Genomic DNA, 10,321 nt, shown 5'->3' on the forward strand with positions numbered 1-10,321 from the left:
GCAACAAAGAGTAGCCCCCGCTCGCTGCAACTAGAGAAAGGCTGCGAGCAGCAACGAAGACACAACGCAGCCAAAAATAATAAATAAATGTATAATATGTTATGAACAGCTTTTTATGTCATTAGATAGTCTCTTTGTCTCATCTGTCTATACAGATGGCTGTATATTAGTTTACTTTATGAATGTGACATGGCCTAGTGGGACATTTAGGCAGTTCCTAATTTTTCTCTATTATAAAGGAAAGAGGAAGTAGAAAGTGTCCCAGCTGGGAACCAAAGCAGGACCCAAGACTGTCTGGGCCTCCCTGGTGGGCGGGGAGTTGATATGCCTGAGACACTTCGCATGGAGTTTCCGGCCAAGGAAGGAGGTAGGCAGTTTGCAGGGACCGAGGTAGAAGCGTAGGATGAAGAAGACAACATGGGTCTGTGTGGGGTGCTAGTCTCAGCCCAGCCTCGTGGACACAGATCTGAGGCCTAGAAGACAGCAACCACAGACAGAAGCCAAAGAGCCGCTGTAAAGCCGAGGGGCATGAAGAGAACAGCACAGCACCTAGAGCCCAGGAAGCAAAGTCATAACGCTTTCGCTGTCAACACGCCAGGAGTCCACACTGGCCAACATACCCGTCGTCACCTTGACTTATCCCCACATGACTCTGTTCATCCCCTCTTGGGTTCAATCTCCTACCTCCTCCCTTTCCTGCTCCAGATCCTCTCATTGGACCCTCTGGGATTTAAGGTCAACAAGATGCCCCAAATCATCCACCTCTTCTCTTGGTTTTCCCTTTGCCTTCTTGCTCTCAGAAACTTGGTGCTCCTCCAAAGCCACTACCCCCTTGCAACCCCCTTTGAAGAAATATTTTTTTCTCCCACATTCCACAAATTCTGAGATGAGGCAGTTGTCTTTCTTACCGTATGTTTTTGCTTCCAAAAAATTTCTCCTCCCTCCAAAACCCCAGCCTCTTTGAAGCACATGCCAGGAGACTGGACCAGCCATTACCCTTCCTGTGGCAATCATCTTGTGACATCTATCGGCTTCATCAAGGGCTTGAGCATTTGGCTTACGTTTACTTCTCCATCTTTAATCATGTCTTCATTTGTGTAACTAAGACATCCACTGAGATAATCCATCCAACAGCCCAACCTCTCAGCTCCTTGCCCTCTTCTCTTCCACCCCTCCTCAGCCACACGCTCCTCCAATGGCCAAACCCTAGAGCCCTGTCATTACCAGTAACTGCACCTCTTCCAAACTTCTGATTCCCAGCACCCCACTACTATCCATCCTTCTAGTCCCCTCTCTGATATCCTCAGTTCAACAATCCTTCAACCTTTCAGATTCTTTAGTCCACATTTTCACTGTCCATCACCCTCTTCACATCTTCACAACCCACTTCACCCAGTTTAGGTCCATGATTATAATGATTCCTTCGCACACACTCTTAATGCTCTTGTCCCGCCATTTTCCTTGCAAAACTGCAAGAAGGATCAAACCAAACTCCACCAACAGTGAGACTTTCCCTGAGCAACTGAGCATGGCTGGGGATAAACAAGTGGGCTGACAGATCTCACTTTGAATGTGTAACAACAAGTCACAAGCGGGCTCTTAGCACACCCAACCATCCTATGATTTCTCTACTCCATACTCACTTCTGCTCTCTGAAATTCCCCTTCTTGCCTCAAATGGCAACACTACACGGCCCTATCCTCAGAACTTCCTCATCTTTCCACCAGTGCTTCTTATGATATCTATTCCCTGCAATTTCCGTTTTTCTGGTCATTCATGTTAAATGCATTCCTCAAATGTCTGGTCATCCTTTCTTCTCCATTCACATCCCAACCACTCCGATGAAGAGTACCCTTGCTGAGATAATGCCAAGCCCAATGGTCAGTATTCACTCTCTTAGCAGCACTTTAACAGAGTTGTTAAATGCACTCACTCTTCGAAGCACTGTGTTGGCCTCCGGGACCAGCACACTCTCCTGCTTTTCCTCCTCCTTTGCTAGGGTATCCTTGTGCTGGTTCCTCCTCCTCCTGCCTCTCTGTCTGTCCTCTACTCTCCTTTCTCCCTTGCCCTCCGCACCTGTCTTCCCCGTGCTTCCTCGTGTTTATTTTGTTTTTAATATTTATTTATAAAATGTATATATATATATTTATTTATTTGGCTGCACCCGGTCTTAGTTGCGGCACGCGGGATCTTTTGTTGCGGCATACAAACTCTTAGTTGCGGCATGTGGGATCTAGTTCCCTGACCAGGGATTGAACCTGGGCCCCCTGCATTGGGAACATGGAGTCTTAGCCACTGGACCACCAGGGAAGTCCCTTTTTTTTTTTTTTTAAGTATTTATTTTTGGCCACGCCATGCAGCACGCGGGATTTTAGTTCCCCGACCAGGGATCGAATCCATGCCCCTGCAGTGGAAGTGCAGAGTCTTAAACACTGGACCACCAGGGAAGTGCCTGCTGTGCCCATTCTTTGCAGGCCAAGCCCGTTTTCCCAGGGCCTTTGCCCTTACTGTTGCCTTTGCTGGAACACTCCCACTCCCTTCCTGAAGGTCACTGCCTCAGAGAGACCTTCCCTGGCCTCGCTAACTAAAATAGCCTGTCAGTCTACCTCCTTATCTTGTTTCCTTTTTCTTCACAACACGTATTTCTCCCTAAAGTTGTATATGTATTGCTGACGTGTTTATTGTCTGCCTCTCCCCAACTGAATCCCCAGCATGTTGAACAATATCTGGTACACAGGAAGTACTCAATAAACCTTTGTCATATGAAAGAAAGAAAAGGAGAGGGAAGAAAGAGACAAAGAACAGGTAAGCAAAAAACCTGAGAAAACAGGTTTCGGTTAAAGCCAGCTTAAATCACCGGCTCCTCCCCTCTGCATATTCCATCAATCATGTTGACGGTGGCACAGCAATTACAAGCACAAGAGTCTGCCAGGCATGGGTACAAGTCCCAGTTTGACTGGTGTCAGCTGTGTGGTTTTAAGCAAGTTACTTAATCTCTCTGAGCCACATACCCCGCTTCAGCAAATTTTTATGAGTGCCTAATTACAACAGAGGCATTACGCCATATCTGTTGTGAGGATTATATAAGATAATTTATGAAATGTCTCTGATACCAATCATAAGTGCTAATCATAAGTACTCGGTAATCTGGTGTCATTTACACCCATTCTTCAAGTTTTGCCATGATACATTCTCATCTGTTTATAATCATCTGTGTTTGTAATTCAGATTTTCTCAGTGATCAAAGAATTATTTAGGACTGTTTTGGTGGGGGTTTTGTTGTTTTGTTTTGTTTTGTTTTGGGCCATGCCACACAGCATGCGGGATCTTAGTTCCCCGACCAAGGATTGAACCCGTGCGCCCTGCAGTGGAAGCGTGGAGTCTTTTTTTTTTTTGGCTGGGTTGGGTCTTCATTGCTGCGTTCAGGCTGCTCATTGCGGTGGCTTCTCTTGCTGCGGACCACGGGCTCTAGGCCCGCGGGCTTCAGTAGCTGCTGCACGCAGGCTCAGTAGTTGTCGCTCACGGGCTCTAGAGCGCAGGCTCAGTAGTTGGGGCGCACGGGCTTAGCTGCTCCGAGGCATGTGGGATCCTCCCAGACCAGGAATTGAACCCGTGTTCCCTGCACTGGCAGGCAGATTCTTAACCACTGCGCCACCAGGGAAGCCCGGAAGCGTGGAGTCAACCACTGGACCACCGGGGAAGTCCCAGGACTGTTTGGGGGTGTTTTCTTTTTTTTCTTTTTCTTTTTTTTTTTGCGGTACGTGGGCCTCTCACTGTTGTGGCCTCTCCCGTTGCGGAGAACAGGCTCCGGACGCGCAGGCTCAGCAGCCATGGCTCACGGGCCCAGCCACTCTGCGGCATGTGGGATCTTCCCGGACCGGGGCACGAACCCGTGTGCCCTGCATCGGCAGGCGGACTCTCAACCACTGCGCCACCAGGGAAGCCCTATTTGGGGGTTTTTCAACGGTTGGACTTTTTTACTTAAACATTTGTAAATTTCTGGTTTATTGCATTGTGGTTGGAGAAGGTGGCCAATACAATTTCAAGTTTGGGGTTATCTGGTATTTCCTTCAAAACTTCATATTTTATCAATATTTATAAATGTTTCATTGACATTGAAAAATGTGTGTTCTCCGTTTATGAGATACAAGGTTCAAGAAATATCATTTGAAGGCAAGCTCCAGGATGGAGACTTTATCTATTGCTGTATTCCTGGTATCCCGCAAAGGGCATGGTACACATCAGACACATTCAATAAATATTTGCTGAATGAGTGGCTGATTAATCAATCACCTATTATCATTTAGATTCTCAATACCTTTGTACCTTTGTTTATTTTTTCTTACTTCATCTGCCAAAGACTGCTGTGTTATGTCACAGTTTCTCTCCACTATTATCTTTTCTAGTCTATATAGCTATATAGATATATAGAGAGTTTCCCAGGGTATTTCTAAGTATTTGGACTTTATATATTTCGATACAATATGATTTCGTGCCTAAAGGTTTATGGCTGTTATAGAATCATTGTAAATATACCCTATATCAATATAAAATTAACACTTAACAAAACATCTATACCATATGGTTTAATTTTATTATGCATTTATTATTTGGAATAAGCAAAACATAATAATAAAATTCAAAATGTGCAATAGTACCTTTTCATAAAAGTGAAAAGTAATTTCCCTTTCCCTCTGGTCTCCCATTGCCCTGTTTCCCTCCCCTGAGGCAACTACTGTTAACAGAATTTTGCTGACTAGCCTAATTTGGAAACATTAATTTTTTTCATAGAGGAGTTTAAAATAGTTACATGAATTGTTTTGATCCATATACTTGGTATAATTAGTGATCTTATTTTATGTTTTCTCTTTCTTATGCCTCCTTGATGCTTTATATTCTGTTATATGGATTACATTTTCTTTGCTTTTATCTTCTCTGGAGGTTTGGAGGTATATATCTCGTTTTTTATTTCTCTAATGTTTTCCTTTAACATTTCCAAAAGTATTCTTAACTTGTATTTCTTGACTTGAAGTCAAGAATAAAATAACATGGGAATTCCCTGGCGGTCCAGTGGTTAGGACTCCGTGCTTCCACTGAAAGGCGCACGGGGTTCGATCCCTGGTTGGGGAACTAAGATACCGTATGCCGTGTGGCATGGCCAAAAAAAAAAAAAAAGGAGTAAAATAACATGCTATGAGTCTCCCCAGTTAAATCAAGAAGTTAAGCATATCTGTTTCCTCCCCTCCTCAGATAATGTTGATAAACTGGGAGTTACAGATAGAGATTATTGTTATTGTTCTAATCTTGCTCTGTGGTTGTAAGGGAGACTTACCCACCTGTTCAGGGTTCAATTGTATCTCCCCAAAATTCATATGTTGAAGTATTAATCCCCAGTACCTCAGAATGTGACTGTATTTGGAGACAGGGTCTTTAAAGAGGTAATAAAGTCAAAAAGAGATCATTACAGTGGGTCCTAATCCAATATGACAGATGTCCTTATAAAAAGAGGAAATCTGGACACCAACGTGTAAAGTAGAAAGATCATGTGAAGACACAGGGAGATGGCCGCCATCTACAAGCCAAACAAAGGGGCCGCAGAAGAAACCAATCCTACTAATGCCTTGATCTCAGACTTCTGACCTCCTGAAACTGTGAGAAATAAATGTCTGCTCTTTAAGTCACCCAGTCCCTGGTACTTTGTTATGACAGCCTTAGCAAATGAATACATCACCCAAAATAACTCAAGGAAAAAGGGGATCACGGGCAAGCCCCCTATCATGGTTCCACACAGTGTCTCTAATGACTCTCTAGAGAGAAACCTATAGAGGGGGATGGAGCACGATGTATTCCCGGCTGCCCTGCCCTCTGTGGGCATCTCTTCCTTAACACTCAGTGGTCCCTGATGAGGATGCAGTGACTGATGCCTCTTGGATGACATTGACCAGGAAGTGACCCTCCCCTGCTCAGGATTCTGCCTTGCTAGCTTCCCATTATAAGGAGGTAAACAATATTTACTGCAACATTTAGATATCTTCCTCTGGAGGGAACGAGGAGAGAGACACCAGGCATGGAACTCCTGCTCTAGTGACCTTCTCCCTTGCCCCACACCCGAGATTGTGTCTCACTGGCAGATAACTCATTTCCAATGCTCTACCTCTTTCCACGATTCTCTCCCAGTCCCTGCTGAGTTGATGCCCTTTTCTCAGGAAACACCACCCCTTCCTTCCTATGGAAAGAATCTATTCCCCAAACCTTCTTGGGCCTTGTAAACGTTATAGCCAAATGCATTTTTCCTGGTGTCTGAGTGCCTACTCACCACAAGCATACAGTGGAGGGCGACTGTGGGTGCGTGGGTGCAGCGAGCTCAGTCTCCAGGGGTCTCAGCTGGGAGAGGGAAGAGAAGAGAAATGCTGAAGGGTTGTATCTGCAGGGTGTCTACACCCTGAATTCAAACACTCCACCCCATCTGATGAATATTTCCCTTCTGAAGACTCCATCTGGTCCTCACCTGGCTGATAACACTGGCTTCACCAAGCTAAGAGAGCATTCACCCTCCACCCTACCCAGGTTACATTACGAAACATTCTCAGCCGAAATTCATAGGGTCCTCTGAACAGCATCACTCTTATGCCTGGGTCTCCCTCCATACCTCTCACTCCCATGGTTTTGACTTCCCCACTTCAGGGAAAAAAACCCACTACCCATTCAGTTGCCCAAACCCCAAATTTAGAAACCATCTTTGGTTTCCTTCTTTTTTTTCATCACCTCCACATTCAACTCATCCGGAATCCAGCTCTCTGCCTATGCATCCCCCTGGTCCACACCTACGTCATTTCTCACCTGGGTTACTGTGATAGCCTCCTCACATTGGTCCCCCTGCTTCCACTCTTCCCCTCCTCCACTGATACAATCCATTTGCCAGACATCACCAAAATGATCTTTTAAAAATTAAACAAAATCATGTCACTCCTTGCTTAAAACCCTCCAAAGCCTTCTAGACTCCCCAGAAGGCCCTCCTACATGATCTAGCTCCTGCCTACCTCTCTCATCTTGCCTGTCTCCTCCTCTCGGACCCCTCTGCCCCATCCTAATCACTGATCTCTTTCTGATTCCTTAATGCGACTCTTCTCCCCCAGAGCCTTTGCCTCTTCCCTCAACCAGAATGTGCTTTGCCTCCAGCTCATCACATGGCTGTCTCCTCCCGTCCTTCAGGCCTCCTCCGAGAGGCTCCCCTCTGAGCAGAAGCAACAGGGCATTATAGTCAGGAGCACAGACCCTGGAGCCGAACTGCCAGGATTCCAATGCAGGCTCTTCCAGTTTCCTGATCTGAAAAACGGGCATGAGGATAACCATTCCACTTCCTCATAGGTTTGTTATGAGAATTACAGGAGTTAATACATGTTAAATACTTAGACTGGCATACAGGTGAGAAAGTATTATGATGTCAGTTGTTATTATTATTATATCCTGCGGGCCCACTGCTAACATTTGTAAGGCCCAGGACAGCAGCACAAATGAAGGCACACGTACCGTAAGTCTAAATATTTTATTGTATGTGGGACTTCCCTGGCGGTCCAGTGGTTAAGACTCTGCGCTTCCAATGCAGGGGGCATGAGTTCAAACCCTGGCTGGAGAACTAAGACCCCACGTGCCGTGCGGCCCCCAAAAAACAAAAACAAATAAGACCAAAAAAATAAATAGTTTATTGTATAAATCAAGCTATGCTCAAGGTCAGGCCCATATTCACCCCATTGGCCTGCTCACCTCCTCATAATCCAGGGGCTAAAGGAACCAAATTCTTCCCAGACCAGGGCTGCTGCCTGCAAGCCTGAGGGTTAGCCCAGCACGGGTGGGCAGAGTGAGCAGAGCTGCTCTGGGCCCAGATGCCTACATGGTGGACCGAGACCCACCAAGACACACAACAGCAGACTCAGCCTCCCATCCGCTCCAACTGGCCCACTGCTCTCTCGTAATTCCCATTCGCTCAGTTGCTTACCACACTTGCAAAACCCTTCTCAAAGGCCGAAAGGGAGGGAAAGGGGCCTCGTGTTTCAGTATTTGTGATACACCGGGCGCCCTGCAGCCTTGCCACCGAAGTGCAGTCCTCGGGAACAGAAGCCTCGGCATCACCCGGGCGCGTGTTAGAAATGCAGACTCTCTGGTCCCCTCCCAGCCCTGCTGAGTCAAAATCTGCATTTTAACAAGATCCCCTGGAGATCTGCATAAAGTTAAGCAGAGAGCCAGGTAGGGGCCCCTCTTCCCAGGTCTCAGTGTGGTTCTGGTTCCCTAACCCCAAGAGCTAGAGTAGCCACTGGCCCAAGTCACTCCCCATCACATCACATTGTTGACTTCCTTCACAAAACTTAGTATAGTCTCTAATTTCTAGTTTACTGCCTGTTTCCCAAAGTGTAATATAAGCTACAGGGAGGGACCTTGTCTGTCAAGTGTTTAGTGCTGGATTCACTGGGTCCAGAACTGGGCCTACACAGAGAATTCCACTGACTCTAAGACATCTTCAATTGTAATACACACTATTATTTTATGTACCACTAAGAAAAAAATGCTGCCTGGTAAATTATAGCACAATGCTTTCTAAGCCCTTAAAATATGTATTGTATGCTAATTAAAAGTTATTTTAGGCCCTTCAAAAAAAAATCATCCTGGTGCATACATGAAAAGAAAATTGTAAGTAAAATAAATTGGTTAAAATATTCACAAAGTTTCTTCCCAGTCCGACTCTTCTGATTCATTTTCTGACTGACCTCTGTGCCATTAAGGGCACTGGTGATGCAGCATTTCTCAAGACTGATCCCCTACTGTCACTGAGATTTTCTCCCAAACTGCTGGTGCTTTCCTGTTTTACCTCACAGTAAATCATGTGGTAAATCAACACCTTCACTCACGTCCAATTTTTGCCCCACTCCTTTGTTTCCATGCCTTTCTTAATATGTCATTAGGGTTTTTTAAATTTATTTATTTATTTATCTTTTGTCTGCATCTCATGGCATGCAGAATCTTAGTTCCCCAGCCAGGGATCGAACCGTGCCCCTTGCAGTGGAAGCGCAGAGTCTTAACCACTGTACCACCAGGGAAGTCCCTATCATTAGTTTTTTTGTCTCAATTTTAAAACACAATGTAATCTTTTTGGAGACTTTTCAAAATTGAAATATAATTGACATATAACATTGTATATATTTTAAGTGTACAATGTAATGATTTGTAGACATACATGTATATACATATATATGTATGTGTCACCGAGTCACTTTGCTGTACACAACAAATTAACACAACATTGTAACATTTTTTTAAATTTATTTACTTATTTTTGGTTGCGTTGGGTCTTCGCTGCCGCACACAGGCTTTCTCTAGTATTGTCGAGCGGGGGCTACGCTTCGTTGCGGTGCGCGGGCTTCTCATTGCTGTGGCTTCTCTTTGTTGCAGAGCACAGGCTCTAGGAGCGTGGGCTTCGGTAGTTGTGGCACGCGGGCTCAGTAGTTGTGGCTCGCGGGCTCTAGAGCGCAGGCTCTGTAGTTGTGGAGCACAGGCTTAGGTGCTCTGTGGCATGTGGGATCTTCCCAGACCAGGGCTCGAACCCATGTCCCCTGCATTGGCAGGCAGACTCCTAACCACTGCATCACCAGGGAAGTCCCAACACAATACTGTAAATCAATTATACTTCAATAAAATTTCTAAAACAAGATCTACTCTCTTAGCTTGGACACTTTTTAAAAAAATAGACTATATTTTTTTAGAGTAGTTCAGGGTCACAGCAAAAGTGAACAGAAAGTACAGAGCGTTCCACGTACCTACTGCCCCCACATGTGCAGAGTCTCCCCCACTATCAACATCCCCCATCAAAGTGGTACACTGGTAACAATCAATGAAGCTACACTGACATATCATTACCACCCGAAGTCCATAGTTTAAATAAATTAATTAATTTTTAGAAAACAATGTTGTTTATATAGGGTTCACTCTTGGTGTTGTACATTCTACGGGTTTTGACAAACGTATAATGATATGGATCCACCATTATAGTATCATATAGGATAATTTCACAGTCCTAAAAACCCTCTGAGCTCTGCCTACTCATCTCTCCCCATCCCCCAACCCTTGGCAACCACTGACCTTTTTACTGTCTCCAGAGTTTTGCCTTTTCCAGAATGTCATATAGTTGGAATCACATAGTGTGTAGCCTTTTCAGATTGGTCCTTTCACTTAGAAATATGCATTTAAGTTTCCTCTATGTTTTTCATGACTTGAGAGCTTATTTCTTTTAATGTTGAACAATATTCTGTTGTCTGGATGTACCACAGTT

This window comes from Grampus griseus (genome assembly GCF_964374135.1).
Source record: "Grampus griseus genome assembly, chromosome: 20".
In the NCBI taxonomy this organism is placed as follows: domain Eukaryota; kingdom Metazoa; phylum Chordata; class Mammalia; order Artiodactyla; family Delphinidae; genus Grampus; species Grampus griseus.